At 41.0% G+C, this 15,820-nt stretch overlaps 6 non-coding genes across 6 annotated transcripts; all 6 read right to left on the bottom strand.

Annotated features, from left to right (window-relative positions):
• Positions 1–517: 517 nt before the first annotated feature.
• On the bottom strand, positions 518–681 carry LOC145853700 (U1 spliceosomal RNA). The gene has a single exon (XR_014374599.1). It is a non-coding gene; the product is annotated as a U1 spliceosomal RNA (small nuclear RNA).
• Positions 682–3,592: 2,911 nt separating this feature from the next.
• LOC145853689 (U1 spliceosomal RNA) lies at positions 3,593–3,756 on the bottom strand. Its single transcript, XR_014374588.1, has one exon. It is a non-coding gene; the product is annotated as a U1 spliceosomal RNA (small nuclear RNA).
• A 2,541-nt stretch (positions 3,757–6,297) lies between these two features.
• LOC123744300 (U1 spliceosomal RNA) lies at positions 6,298–6,461 on the bottom strand. The gene has a single exon (XR_006770880.1). It is a non-coding gene; the product is annotated as a U1 spliceosomal RNA (small nuclear RNA).
• Positions 6,462–9,322: 2,861 nt separating this feature from the next.
• On the bottom strand, positions 9,323–9,486 carry LOC145853688 (U1 spliceosomal RNA). Its single transcript, XR_014374587.1, has one exon. It is a non-coding gene; the product is annotated as a U1 spliceosomal RNA (small nuclear RNA).
• Positions 9,487–12,478: 2,992 nt separating this feature from the next.
• LOC123742608 (U1 spliceosomal RNA) lies at positions 12,479–12,641 on the bottom strand. Its single transcript, XR_006769761.2, has one exon. It is a non-coding gene; the product is annotated as a U1 spliceosomal RNA (small nuclear RNA).
• Positions 12,642–15,208: 2,567 nt separating this feature from the next.
• Positions 15,209–15,371, bottom strand: LOC145853692 (U1 spliceosomal RNA). Its single transcript, XR_014374591.1, has one exon. It is a non-coding gene; the product is annotated as a U1 spliceosomal RNA (small nuclear RNA).
• Positions 15,372–15,820: the final 449 nt, after the last annotated feature.

Raw genomic sequence — 15,820 nt, 5'->3', positions numbered from 1 at the left:
CTGTTGTCATGGTAATAGCTGACCAGGGAAATATCTGTGGAATGGTAATGGATACAATATACAAAGTTGATGAGCCTTGGTGATATAGACCGATTCCATTTCAGATGATATGGGACTCCCAATCACGACCGTATGTGAGGCAGCCTGTTTATTGTGGTCTTAAATTACAAACGGTCCTATAAATGACTTAATTATCTAGCGAATAAAACACCTCAATCCAGATTAGATCTGAGGGCGCAAAATGATCCATTCACAAGTAGGCCTTTTCCTTGACATAATCAGGACATGACAGGCATAAATAATCACCAGTGCTACAATAACAGATCACACACATTGTGGTTATCAGAAGACAAAATGTATCTCTGAGGCCTTAGTTGGCTTTTAAATATATCCTACATTCTATAACCATTCATCTGATAAGGAAGAAAATGTAAATGATGATAAATCTCTTTGTCAACAGAACTGAAAGAGTTATAACTCGGAATACCAGCTTATACATTATTTTTAACATCAAGATCAGGGGAGAGCGCGAACGCAGTCCCCCACTACCAGAAATTATGCAATCAAGACTTCCACATTTGGGAAATTCGCAGGGGTCAGCACAGCCGGAGTGCAATGGCTGAGCCTCGCCCTGGGTGAAGCGCCTTCTTGATCACGGTGTCTCCCTTGCCAGGTAAGTATGAGTTGTACACGTTGGTAGAGGGGCACTCATTCCAGGACAAAGGTGTTTGTCTAACGGTTACCACTTGTACTACTGACAATACCACATCATATCGACCAGGGTCTAATAACGTTTACTAATACAGTTGCGGACAAAGCGGTGGAAAAGTGATGCACTTTGTTTTATTATATCGCTGTGTGACTATTTTTCCCATCATGCAACACGGTAGAAATGCTGAAATCACATTCGTGCTCACACAGCCAACCGAAAGACACCAACTATTTCTGGTGTTTTGTACCGTTCCAGACATTGTAGGAATAGTTTCATCACATACGACCCCAGATATAAAGGAGAAACAGTCGCCTACTACTTCATCAACAACAACAAGACACAGTAGTAGCTACTAGGGATAGGGGGCATTATTTTGACTTCCGGATGAAAAGCATGCGCAAAGTAAATTGCCTGCTCCTTAGGCCCAGAAGCTAGGATATGCATTGGTAGATATGGATGGAAAACACTCTAAAGTTTCTAAAACTGTTAAAATAACGTCTGTGAGTAAAACAGAACTGAAATGGCAGGCAAAACCCCGAGGACAAACCATCCCCCTCCCCCCCAAAATAAATCCTCCTACCACTGATTTCAATGGCTGGCACTTTTATAAAAGGGCGAAATCGTGCCCGATTGCAGTTCCTAGGGCTTCCACTAGATGTCAACAGTCGTTAGAAAGAGTTGCAGGCTGTTTTTTTTTTAAATTAGCCAAAAATTGCAGTTTTACTAGGTGGCTCCCATTTTGGCTGTAGTGTTTCAAAGTGCGTGACTAAGAGTGTTCTTTGGTATTTTTCACCGGTAAAGACAATAATGATTCTCAGTCTTAAATTGTATTGTTTATTTGCGTATTAGGATACCTAAGGATTGATTATAAACGTTGATTGACTTGTTTGGATAAGTTTATTGGTAACGTTTGGGATTAATTTTGTATGCATTTTGAAGGAAGGAAACCGAGTGGATTATTGATGAAGCGCGCCAGCTAAACTGAGTTTTTATGGATATAAAGAAGGACTTTATCGAACAAAAGGACCATTTGTAATGTAACTGGGACCTTTTGGAGTGCCAACAGAAGATCTTCAAAGGTAAGGCATATATTATATCGCTATTTCTGACTTTCGTGTCGCAACTCCCTGATTGAAAATGATTTGTTATGCATTTGTGTGCTGGGCGCTGTCCTCAGATAATCGCATGGTTTGCTTTCACCGTAAAGCCTTTTTGAAATCTGACACGGCGGCTGGATTAACAACAAGTTAAGCTTTATTTTGATGTGTTGCACTTGTGATTTCATGAAAGTTTAATATTTATAGTAATTTAATTTGATTTTCGCGCTCTGCAATTTCACCGGATGTTGGCCAGGTGGGACGCTACTGTCCCACCTATCCCAAAGAAACAAATTCTTATTTACAATGAAGGCCTACACCGGCCAAACCTGGACAACGCTGGGCCAATTGAATAGGCTACTGCAACTCATACTTTTCAGACAGGTGATCTATTATAAATTATAAACTGGGTGGTTTGAGCCCTGAATGCAGATTGACAAAAACAAATATTTTTACTGTTCTAATTTAGTTGGTAACCAGTTTCTAATATCAATAATGCCCTTCTGGGGGTTTGTGGTATATGGCCAATGCTAGAGTGACCCCTATCCAGAAGAAGGGCAGCAAAACAGACCTGTATCAATTTTGAGTGAGCGGTCTAAGATGCTGGAAAAAGTAATTTATGAACAGATAGAGGAAAATACTGGCAAGAATTTCTCTGTTTTGACTGACTTCATCAGGAAATAAGTGGACCAGGAAAATGTCTGTGGAATAGTTGACCAGGGAAATGTCTGTGGCATTGTAATGGTTGACCAGGGAAATGTCTGTGGAATGGTAATGGTTGACCAGGGAAATGTCTGTTGTCATGGTAATGGTTGACCAGGGAAATGTCTGTTGTCATGGTAATGGTTGACCAGGGAAATGTATGTGGAATGGTAATGGTTGACCAGGGAAATGTCTGTTGTCATGGTAATGGCTGACCAGGGAAATGTCTGTGGCATTGTAATGGTTGACCAGGGAAATGTCTGTTGTCATGGTAATGGATGACCAGGGAAATGTCTGTGGAATGGAAATGATTGAGCAGGGAAATGTCTGTTGTCATCGTAACAGTTAACCAGGGAAAATGTCTGTTGTCATGGTAATAGTTGACCAGGGAAATGTCTGTGGCATGGTAATGGTTGACCAGGGAAATGTCTGTGGAATGGTAATGGTTGACCAGGGAAATGTCTGTTGTCATGGTAATGGTTGACCAGGGAAATGTATGTTGTCATGGTAATGGTTGACCAGGGAAATGTCTGTTGTCATGGTAACGGTTGACCAGGGAAATGTCTGTTGTCATGGTAATAGCTGACCAGGGAAATATCTGTGGAATGGTAATGGATACAATATACAAAGTTGATGAGCCTTGGTGATATAGACCGATTCCATTTCAGATGATATGGGACTCCCAATCACGACCGTATGTGAGGCAGCCTGTTTATTGTGGTCTTAAATTACAAACGGTCCTATAAATGACTTAATTATCTAGCGAATAAAACACCTCAATCCAGATTAGATCTGAGGGCGCAAAATGATCCATTCACAAGTAAGCCTTTTCCTTGACATAATCAGGACATGACAGGCATAAATAATCACCAGTGCTACAATAACAGATCACACACATTGTGGTTATCAGAAGACAAAATGTATCTCTGAGGCCTTAGTTGGCTTTTAAATATATCCTACATTCTATAACCATTCATCTGATAAGGAAGAAAATGTAAATGATGATAAATCTCTTTGTCAACAGAACTCAAAGAGTTATAACTCAGAATACCAGCTTATACATTATTTTTAACATCAAGATCAGGGGAGAGCGCGAACGCAGTCCCCCACTACCAGAAATTATGCAATCGAGATTTCCACATTTGGGAAATTCGCAGGGGTCAGCACAGCCAGAGTGCAATGGCTGAGCCTCGCCCTGGGTGAACCGCCTTCTTGATCACAGTGTCTCCCTTGCCAGGTAAGTATGAGTTGTACACGTTGGTAGAGGGGCACTCATTCCAGGACAAAGGTGTTTGTCTAACGGTTACCACTTGTACTACTGACAATACCACATCATATCGACCAGGGTCTAATAACGTTTACTAATACAGTTGCGGACAAAGCGGTGGAAAAGTGATGCACTTTGTTTTATTATATCGCTGTGTGACTATTTTTCCCATCATGCAACACGGTAGAAATGCTGAAATCACATTCGTGCTCACACAGCCAACCGAAAGACACCAACTATTTCTGGTGTTTTGTACCGTTCCAGACATTGTAGGAATAGTTTCATCACATACGACCCCAGATATAAAGGAGAAACAGTCGCCTACTACTTCATCAACAACAACAAGACACAGTAGTAGCTACTAGGGATAGGGGGCGATATTTTGACTTCCGGATGAAAAGCATGCGCAAAGTAAATTGCCTGCTCCTTAGGCCCAGAAGCTAGGATATGCATTGGTAGATATGGATGGAAAACACTCTAAAGTTTCTAAAACTGTTAAAATAACGTCTGTGAGTAAAACAGAACTGAAATGGCAGGCAAAACCCCGAGGACAAACCATCCCCCTCCCCCCCCAAATAAATCCTCCTACCACTGATTTCAATGGCTGGCACTTTTATAAAAGGGCGAAATCGTGCCCGATTGCAGTTCCTAGGGCTTCCACTAGATGTCAACAGTCGTTAGAAAGAGTTGCAGGCTGTTTTTTTTTTAAATTAGCCAAAAATTGCAGTTTTACTAGGTGGCTCCCATTTTGGCTGTAGTGTTTCAAAGTGCGTGACTAAGAGTGTTCTTTGGTATTTTTCACCGGTAAAGACAATAATGATTCTCAGTCTTAAATTGTATTGTTTATTTGCGTATTAGGATACCTAAGGATTGATTATAAACGTTGATTGACTTGTTTGGATAAGTTTATTGGTAACGTTTGGGATTAATTTTGTATGCATTTTGAAGGAAGGAAACCGAGTGGATTATTGATGAAGCGCGCCAGCTAAACTGAGTTTTTATGGATATAAAGAAGGAATTTATCGAACAAAAGGACCATTTGTAATGTAACTGGGACCTTTTGGAGTGCCAACAGAAGATCTTCAAAGGTAAGGCATATATTATATCGCTATTTCTGACTTTCGTGTCGCAACTCCCTGATTGAAAATGATTTGTTATGCATTTGTGTGCTGGGCGCTGTCCTCAGATAATCGCATGGTTTGCTTTCACCGTAAAGCCTTTTTGAAATCTGACACGGCGGCTGGATTAACAACAAGTTAAGCTTTATTTTGATGTGTTGCACTTGTGATTTCATGAAAGTTTAATATTTATAGTAATTTAATTTGATTTTCGCGCTCTGCAATTTCACCGGATGTTGGCCAGGTGGGACGCTACTGTCCCACCTATCCCAAAGAAACAAATTCTTATTTACAATGAAGGCCTACACCGGCCAAACCTGGACAACGCTGGGCCAATTGAATAGGCTACTGCAACTCATACTTTTCAGACAGGTGATCTATTATAAATTATAAACTGGGTGGTTTGAGCCCTGAATGCAGATTGACAAAAACAAATATTTTTACTGTTCTAATTTAGTTGGTAACCAGTTTCTAATATCAATAATGCCCTTCTGGGGGTTTGTGGTATATGGCCAATGATAGAGTGACCCCTATCCACAAGAAGGGCAGCAAAACAGACCTGTATCAATTTTGAGTGAGCGGTCTAAGATGCTGGAAAAAGTAATTTATGAACAGATAGAGGAATATACTGGCAAGAATTTCTCTGTTTTGACTGACTTCATCAGGAAATAAGTGGACCAGGAAAATGTCTGTGGAATAGTTGACCAGGGAAATGTCTGTGGCATTGTAATGGTTGACCAGGGAAATGTCTGTGGAATGGTAATGGTTGACCAGGGAAATGTCTGTTGTCATGGTAATGGTTGACCAGGGAAATGTCTGTTGTCATGGTAATGGTTGACCAGGGAAATGGCTGTTGTCGTGGTAACGGTTGACCAGGGAAATGTCTGTTGTCATGGTAATAGCTGACCAGGGAAATATCTGTGGAATGGTAATGGATACAATATACAAAGTTGATGAGCCTTGGTGATATAGACCGATTCCATTTCAGATGATATGGGACTCCCAATCACGACCGTATGTGAGGCAGCCTGTTTATTGTGGTCTTAAATTACAAACGGTCCTATAAATGACTTAATTATCTAGCGAATAAAACACCTCAATCCAGATTAGATCTGAGGGCGCAAAATGATCCATTCACAAGTAGGCCTTTTCCTTGACATAATCAGGACATGACAGGCATAAATAATCACCAGTGCTACAATAACAGATCACACACATTGTGGTTATCAGAAGACAAAATGTATCTCTGAGGCCTTAGTTGGCTTTTAAATATATCCTACATTCTATAACCATTCATCTGATAAGGAAGAAAATGTAAATGATGATAAATCTCTTTGTCAACAGAACTGAAAGAGTTATAACTCGGAATACCAGCTTATACATTATTTTTAACATCAAGATCAGGGGAGAGCGCGAACGCAGTCCCCCACTACCAGAAATTATGCAATCGAGATTTCCACATTTGGGAAATTCGCAGGGGTCAGCACAGCCGGAGTGCAATGGCTGAGCCTCGCCCTGGGTGAACCGCCTTCTTGATCACGGTGTCTCCCTTGCCAGGTAAGTATGAGTTGTACACGTTGGTAGAGGGGCACTCATTCCAGGACAAAGGTGTTTGTCTAACGGTTACCACTTGTACTACTGACAATACCACATCATATCGACCAGGGTCTAATAACGTTTACTAATACAGTTGCGGACAAAGCGGTGGAAAAGCGATGCACTTTGTTTTATTATATTATATCGCTGTCTGACTATTTTTCCCATCATGCAACACGGTAGAAATGCTGAAATCACATTCGTGCTCACACAGCCAACCGAAAGACACCAACTATTTCTGGTGTTTTGTAGCGTTCCAGACATTGTAGGAATAGTTTCATCACATACGACCCCAGATATAAAGGAGAAACAGTCGCCTACTACTTCATCAACAACAACAAGACACAGTAGTAGCTACTAGGGATAGGGGGCGATATTTTGACTTCCGGATGAAAAGCATGCGCAAAGTAAACTGCCTGCTACTCAGGCCCAGAAGCTAGGATATGCATTGGTAGATATGGATAGAAAACACTCTAAAGTTTCTAAAACTGTTAAAATAACGTCTGTGAGTAAAACAGAACTGAAATGGCAGGCGAAACCCCGAGGACAAACCATCCCCCTCCCCCCCAAAAGAAATCCTCCTACCACTGATTTCAATGGCTGGCACTTTTATAAAAGGGCGAAATCGTGCCCGATTGCAGTTCCTAGGGCTTCCACTAGATGTCAACAGTCGTTAGAAAGAGTTGCAGGCTGTTTTTTTTTTAAATGAGCCAGAAATTGCAGTTTTACTAGGTGGCTCCCATTTTGGCTGTAGTGTTTCCAAGTGCGTGACTGAGAGTGTTCTTTGGTATTTTTCACCGGTAAAGACAATAATGATTCTCAGTCTTAAATTGTATTGTTTATTTGCGTATTAGGATACCTAAGGATTGATTATAAACGTTGATTGACTTGTTTGGATAAGTTTATTGGTAACGTTTGGGATTAATTTTGTATGCATTTTGAAGGAAGGAAACCGAGTGGATTATTGATGAAGCGCGCCAGCTAAACTGAGTTTTTATGGATATAAAGAAGGACTTTATCGAACAAAAGGACCATTTGTAATGTAACTGGGACCTTTTGGAGTGCCAACAGAAGATCTTCAAAGGTAAGGCATATATTATATCGCTATTTCTGACTTTCGTGTCGCAACTCCCTGGTTGAAAATGATTTGTTATGCATTTGTGTGCTGGGCGCTGTCCTCAGATAATCGCATGGTTTGCTTTCACCGTAAAGCCTTTTTGAAATCTGACACGGCGGCTGGATTAACAACAAGTTAAGCTTTATTTTGATGTGTTGCACTTGTGATTTCATGAAAGTTTAATATTTATAGTAATTTAATTTGAATTTCGCGCTCTGCAATTTCACCGGATGTTGGCCAGGTGGGACGCTACTGTCCCACCTATCCCAAAGAAACAAATTCTTATTTACAATGAAGGCCTACACCGGCCAAACCTGGACAACGCTGGGCCAATTGAATAGGCTACTGCAACTCATAGTATGTAGTACTTTTCAGACAGGTGATCTATTATAAATTATAAACTGGGTGGTTTGAGCCCTGAATGCAGATTGACAAAAACAAATATTTTTACTGTTCTAATTTAGTTGGTAACCAGTTTCTAATATCAATAATGCCCTTCTGGGGGTTTGTGGTATATGGCCAATGCTAGAGTGACCCCTATCCACAAGAAGGGCAGCAAAACAGACCTGTATCAATTTTGAGTGAGCGGTCTAAGATGCTGGAAAAAGTAATTTATGAACAGATAGAGGAATATACTGGCAAGAATTTCTCTGTTTTGACTGACTTCATCAGGAAATAAGTGGACCAGGAAAATGTCTGTGGAATAGTTGACCAGGGAAATGTCTGTGGCATTGTAATGGTTGACCAGGGAAATGTCTGTGGAATGGTAATGGTTGACCAGGGAAATGTCTGTTGTCATGGTAATGGTTGACCAGGGAAATGTCTGTTGTCATGGTAATGGTTGACCAGGGAAATGTATGTGGAATGGTAATGGTTGACCAGGGAAATGTCTGTTGTCATGGTAATGGCTGACCAGGGAAATGTCTGTGGCATTGTAATGGTTGACCAGGGAAATGTCTGTTGTCATGGTAATGGATGACCAGGGAAATGTCTGTGGAATGGGAATGATTGAGCAGGGAAATGTCTGTTGTCATGGTAACAGTTAACCAGGGAAAATGTCTGTTGTGCATGGTAATGGTTGACCAGGGAAATGTCTGTGGAATGGTAATGGTTGACCAGGGAAATGTCTGTTGTCATGGTAATGGTTGACCAGGGAAATGTGCTGTTGTCATGGTAACGGTTGACCAGGGAAATGTCTGTTGTCATGGTAATAGCTGACCAGGGAAATATCTGTGGAATGGTAATGGATACAATATACAAAGTTGATGAGCCTTGGTGATATAGACCGATTCCATTTCAGATGATATGGGACTCCCAATCACGACCGTATGTGAGGCAGCCTGTTTATTGTGGTCTTAAATTACAAACGGTCCTATAAATGACTTAATTATCTAGCGAATAAAACACCTCAATCCAGATTAGATCTGAGGGCGCAAAATGATCCATTCACAAGTAGGCCTTTTCCTTGACATAATCAGGACATGACAGGCATAAATAATCACCAGTGCTACAATAACAGATCACACACATTGTGGTTATCAGAAGACAAAATGTATCTCTGAGGCCTTAGTTGGCTTTTAAATATATCCTACATTCTATAACCATTCATCTGATAAGGAAGAAAATGTAAATGATGATAAATCTCTTTGTCAACAGAACTGAAAGAGTTATAACTCAGAATACCAGCTTATACATTATTTTTAACATCAAGATCAGGGGAGAGCGCGAACGCAGTCCCCCACTACCAGAAATTATGCAATCGAGATTTCCACATTTGGGAAATTCGCAGGGGTCAGCACAGCCGGAGTGCAATGGCTGAGCCTCGCCCTGGGTGAACCGCCTTCTTGATCACGGTGTCTCCCTTGCCAGGTAAGTATGAGTTGTACACGTTGGTAGAGGGGCACTCATTCCAGGACAAAGGTGTTTGTCTAACGGTTACCACTTGTACTACTGACAATACCACATCATATCGACCAGGGTCTAATAACGTTTACTAATACAGTTGCGGACAAAGCGGTGGAAAAGCGATGCACTTTGTTTTATTATATTATATCGCTGTCTGACTATTTTTCCCATCATGCAACACGGTAGAAATGCTGAAATCACATTCGTGCTCACACAGCCAACCGAAAGACACCAACTATTTCTGGTGTTTTGTAGCGTTCCAGACATTGTAGGAATAGTTTCATCACATACGACCCCAGATATAAAGGAGAAACAGTCGCCTACTACTTCATCAACAACAACAAGACACAGTAGTAGCTACTAGGGATAGGGGGCGATATTTTGACTTCCGGATGAAAAGCATGCGCAAAGTAAACTGCCTGCTACTCAGGCCCAGAAGCTAGGATATGCATTGGTAGATATGGATAGAAAACACTCTAAAGTTTCTAAAACTGTTAAAATAACGTCTGTGAGTAAAACAGAACTGAAATGGCAGGCGAAACCCCGAGGACAAACCATCCCCCTCCCCCCCAAAAGAAATCCTCCTACCACTGATTTCAATGGCTGGCACTTTTATAAAAGGGCGAAATCGTGCCCGATTGCAGTTCCTAGGGCCTCCACTAGATGTCAACACTCGTTAGAAAGAGTTGCAGGCTGTTTTTTTTTTTAAATGAGCCAGAAATTGCAGTTTTACTAGGTGGCTCCCATTTTGGCTGTAGTGTTTCCAAGTGCGTGACTGAGAGTGTTCTTTGGTATTTTTCACCGGTAAAGACAATAATGATTCTCAGTCTTAAATTGTATTGTTTATTTGCGTATTAGGATACCTAAGGATTGATTATAAACGTTGATTGACTTGTTTGGATAAGTTTATTGGTAACGTTTGGGATTAATTTTGTATGCATTTTGAAGGAAGGAAACCGAGTGGATTATTGATGAAGCGCGCCAGCTAAACTGAGTTTTTATGGATATAAAGAAGGACTTTATCGAACAAAAGGACCATTTGTAATGTAACTGGGACCTTTTGGAGTGCCAACAGAAGATCTTCAAAGGTAAGGCATATATTATATCGCTATTTCTGACTTTCGTGTCGCAACTCCCTGGTTGAAAATGATTTGTTATGCATTTGTGTGCTGGGCGCTGTCCTCAGATAATCGCATGGTTTGCTTTCACCGTAAAGCCTTTTTGAAATCTGACACGGCGGCTGGATTAACAACAAGTTAAGCTTTATTTTGATGTGTTGCACTTGTGATTTCATGAAAGTTTAATATTTATAGTAATTTAATTTGAATTTCGCGCTCTGCAATTTCACCGGATGTTGGCCAGGTGGGACGCTACTGTCCCACCTATCCCAAAGAAACAAATTCTTATTTACAATGAAGGCCTACACCGGCCAAACCTGGACAACGCTGGGCCAATTGAATAGGCTACTGCAACTCATAGTATGTAGTACTTTTCAGACAGGTGATCTATTATAAATTATAAACTGGGTGGTTTGAGCCCTGAATGCAGATTGACAAAAACAAATATTTTTACTGTTCTAATTTAGTTGGTAACCAGTTTCTAATATCAATAATGCCCTTCTGGGGGTTTGTGGTATATGGCCAATGCTAGAGTGACCCCTATCCACAAGAAGGGCAGCAAAACAGACCTGTATCAATTTTGAGTGAGCGGTCTAAGATGCTGGAAAAAGTAATTTATGAACAGATAGAGGAATATACTGGCAAGAATTTCTCTGTTTTGACTGACTTCATCAGGAAATAAGTGGACCAGGAAAATGTCTGTGGAATAGTTGACCAGGGAAATGTCTGTGGCATTGTAATGGTTGACCAGGGAAATGTCTGTGGAATGGTAATGGTTGACCAGGGAAATGTCTGTTGTCATGGTAATGGTTGACCAGGGAAATGTCTGTTGTCATGGTAATGGTTGACCAGGGAAATGTCTGTGGAATGGTAATGGTTGACCAGGGAAATGTCTGTTGTCATGGTAATGGCTGACCAGGGAAATGTCTGTGGCATTGTAATGGTTGACCAGGGAAATGTCTGTTGTCATGGTAATGGATGACCAGGGAAATGTCTGTGGAATGGGAATGATTGAGCAGGGAAATGTCTGTTGTCATGGTAACAGTTAACCAGGGAAATGTCTGTTGTCATGGTAATAGTTGACCAGGGAAATGTCTGTGGCATGGTAATGGTTGACCAGGGAAATGTCTGTGGAATGGTAATGGTTGACCAGGGAAATGTCTGTTGTCATGGTAATGGTTGACCAGGGAAATGTCTGTTGTCATGGTAATGGTTGACCAGGGAAATGTCTGTGGAATGGTAATGGTTGACCAGGGAAATGTCTGTTGTCATGGTAATGGTTGACCAGGGAAATGTCTGTTGTCATGGTAATGGTTGACCAGGGAAATGGCTGTTGTCATGGTAATAGCTGACCAGGGAAATATCTGTGGAATGGTAATGGATACAATATACAAAGTTGATGAGCCTTGGTGATATAGACCGATTCCATTTCAGATGATATGGGACTCCCAATCACGACCGTATGTGAGGCAGCCTGTTTATTGTGGTCTTAAATTACAAACGGTCCTATAAATGACTTAATTATCTAGCGAATAAAACACCTCAATCCAGATTAGATCTGAGGGCGCAAAATGATCCATTCACAAGTAGGCCTTTTCCTTGACATAATCAGGACATGACAGGCATAAATAATCACCAGTGCTACAATAACAGATCACACACATTGTGGTTATCAGAAGACAAAATGTATCTCTGAGGCCTTAGTTGGCTTTTAAATATATCCTACATTCTATAACCATTCATCTGATAAGGAAGAAAATGTAAATGATGATGAATCTCTTTGTCAACAGAACTCAAAGAGTTATAACTCAGAATACCAGCTTATACATTATTTTTAACATCAAGATCAGGGGGAGGGCGAACGCAGTCCCCACTACCAGAAATTATGCAATCGAGATTTCCACATTTGGGAAATTCGCAGGGGTCAGCACAGCCGGAGTGCAATGGCTGAGCCTCGCCCTGGGTGAGCCGCCTTCTTGATCACGGTGTCTCCTTTGCCAGGTAAGTATGAGTTGTACACGTTGGTAGAGGGGCACTCATTCCAGGACAAAGGTGTTTGTCTAACGGTTACCACTTGTACTACTGACAATACCACATCATATCGACCAGGGTCTAATAACGTTTACTAATACAGTTGCGGACAAAGCGGTGGAAAAGCGATGCACTTTGTTTTATTATATTATATCGCTGTCTGACTATTTTTCCCATCATGCAACACGGTAGAAATGCTGAAATCACATTCGTGCTCACACAGCCAACCGAAAGACACCAACTATTTCTGGTGTTTTGTAGCGTTTTGTAGCGTTCCAGACATTGTAGGAATAGTTTCATCACATACGACCCCAGATATAAAGGAGAAACAGTCGCCTACTACTTCATCAACAACAACAAGACACAGTAGTAGCTACTAGGGATAGGGGGTGATATTTTGACTTCCGGATGAAAAGCATGCGCAAAGTAAACTGCCTGCTACTCAGGCCCAGAAGCTAGGATATGCATTGGTAGATATGGATAGAAAACACTCTAAAGTTTCTAAAACTGTTAAAATAACGTCTGTGAGTAAAACAGAACTGAAATGGCAGGCGAAACCCCGAGGACAAACCATCCCCCTCCCCCCCAAAAGAAATCCTCCTACCACTGATTTCAATGGCTGGCACTTTTATAAAAGGGCGAAATCATGCCCGATTGCAGTTCCTAGGGCCTCCACTAGATGTCAACACTCGTTAGAAAGAGTTGCAGGCTGTTTTTTTTTTTAAATGAGCCAGAAATTGCAGTTTTACTAGGTGGCTCCCATTTTGGCTGTAGTGTTTCCAAGTGCGTGACTGAGAGTGTTCTTTGGTATTTTTCACCGGTAAAGACAATAATGATTCTCAGTCTTAAATTGTATTGTTTATTTGCGTATTAGGATACCTAAGGATTGATTATAAACGTTGATTGACTTGTTTGGATAAGTTTATTGGTAACGTTTGGGATTAATTTTGTATGCATTTTGAAGGAAGGAAACCGAGTGGATTATTGATGAAGCGCGCCAGCTAAACTGAGTTTTTATGGATATAAAGAAGGACTTTATCGAACAAAAGGACCATTTGTAATGTAACTGGGACCTTTTGGAGTGCCAACAGAAGATCTTCAAAGGTAAGGCATATATTATATCGCTATTTCTGACTTTCGTGTCGCAACTCCCTGGTTGAAAATGATTTGTTATGCATTTGTGTGCTGGGCGCTGTCCTCAGATAATCGCATGGTTTGCTTTCACCGTAAAGCCTTTTTGAAATCTGACACGGCGGCTGGATTAACAACAAGTTAAGCTTTATTTTGATGTGTTGCACTTGTGATTTCATGAATGTTTAATATTTATAGTAATTTAATTTGAATTCCGCGCTCTGCAATTTCACCGGATGTTGGCCAGGTGGGACGCTACTGTCCCACCTATCCCAAAGAAACAAATTCTTATTTACAATGAAGGCCTACACCGGCCAAACCTGGACAACGCTGGGCCAATTGAATAGGCTACTGCAACTCATAGTATGTAGTACTTTTCAGACAGGTGATCTATTATAAATTATAAACTGGGTGGTTTGAGCCCTGAATGCAGATTGACAAAAACAAATATTTTTACTGTTCTAATTTAGTTGGTAACCAGTTTCTAATATCAATAATGCCCTTCTGGGGGTTTGTGGTATATGGCCAATACTAGAGTGACCCCTATCCACAAGAAGGGCAGCAAAACAGACCTGTATCAATTTTGAGTGAGCGGTCTAAGATGCTGGAAAAAGTAATTTATGAACAGATAGAGGAATATACTGGCAAGAATTTCTCTGTTTTGACTGACTTCATCAGGAAATAAGTGGACCAGGAAAATGTCTGTGGAATAGTTGACCAGGGAAATGTCTGTGGCATTGTAATGGTTGACCAGGGAAATGTCTGTGGAATGGTAATGGTTGACCAGGGAAATGTCTGTTGTCATGGTAATGGTTGACCAGGGAAATGTCTGTTGTCATGGTAATGGTTGACCAGGGAAATGGCTGTTGTCGTGGTAACGGTTGACCAGGGAAATGTCTGATGTCATGGTAATAGCTGACCAGGGAAATATCTGTGGAATGGTAATGGATACAATATACAAAGTTGATGAGCCTTGGTGATATAGACCGATTCCATTTCAGATGATATGGGACTCCCAATCACGACCGTATGTGAGGCAGCCTGTTTATTGTGGTCTTAAATTACAAACGGTCCTATAAATGACTTAATTATCTAGCGAATAAAACACCTCAATCCAGATTAGATCTGAGGGCGCAAAATGATCCATTCACAAGTAGGCCTTTTCCTTGACATAATCAGGACATGACAGGCATAAATAATCACCAGTGCTACAATAACAGATCACACACATTGTGGTTATCAGAAGACAAAATGTATCTCTGAGGCCTTAGTTGGCTTTTAAATATATCCTACATTCTATAACCATTCATCTGATAAGGAAGAAAATGTAAATGATGATGAATCTCTTTGTCAACAGAACTCAAAGAGTTATAACTCAAAATACCAGCTTATACATTATTTTTAACCTCATGATCAGGGGAGAGCGCGAACGCAGTCCCCACTACCAGAAATTATGCAATCGAGATTTCCACATTTGGGAAATTCGCAGGGGTCAGCACAGCCGGAGTGCAATGGCTGAGCCTCGCCCTGGGTGAACCGCCTTCTTGATCACGGTGTCTCCCTTGCCAGGTAAGTATGAGTTGTACACGTTGGTAGAGGGGCACTCATTCCAGGACAAAGGTGTTTGTCTAACGGTTACCACTTGTACTACTGACAATACCACATCATATCAACCAGGGTCTAATAACGTTTACTAATACAGTTGCGGACAAAGCGGTGGAAAAGCGATGCACTTTGTTTTATTATATTATATCGCTGTCTGACTATTTTTCCCATCATGCAACACGGTAGAAATGCTGAAATCACATTCGTGCTCACACAGCCAACCGAAAGACACCAACTATTTCTGGTGTTTTGTAGCGTTTTGTAGCGTTCCAGACATTGTAGGAATAGTTTCATCACATACGACCCCAGATATAAAGGAGAAACAGTCGCCTACTACTTCATCAACAACAACAAGACACAGTAGTAGCTACTAGGGATAGGGGGTGATATTTTGACTTCCGGATGAAAAGCATGCGCAAAG

The sequence above is a fragment of the Salmo salar genome, chromosome 08 (genome assembly GCF_965601325.2).
Source record: "Salmo salar chromosome 08, fSalSal1, whole genome shotgun sequence".
NCBI lineage: Eukaryota > Metazoa > Chordata > Actinopteri > Salmoniformes > Salmonidae > Salmo > Salmo salar.
Note: the sequence above shows the minus strand (reverse complement) of the source record. Positions and strands in the feature narration are given on the sequence as shown.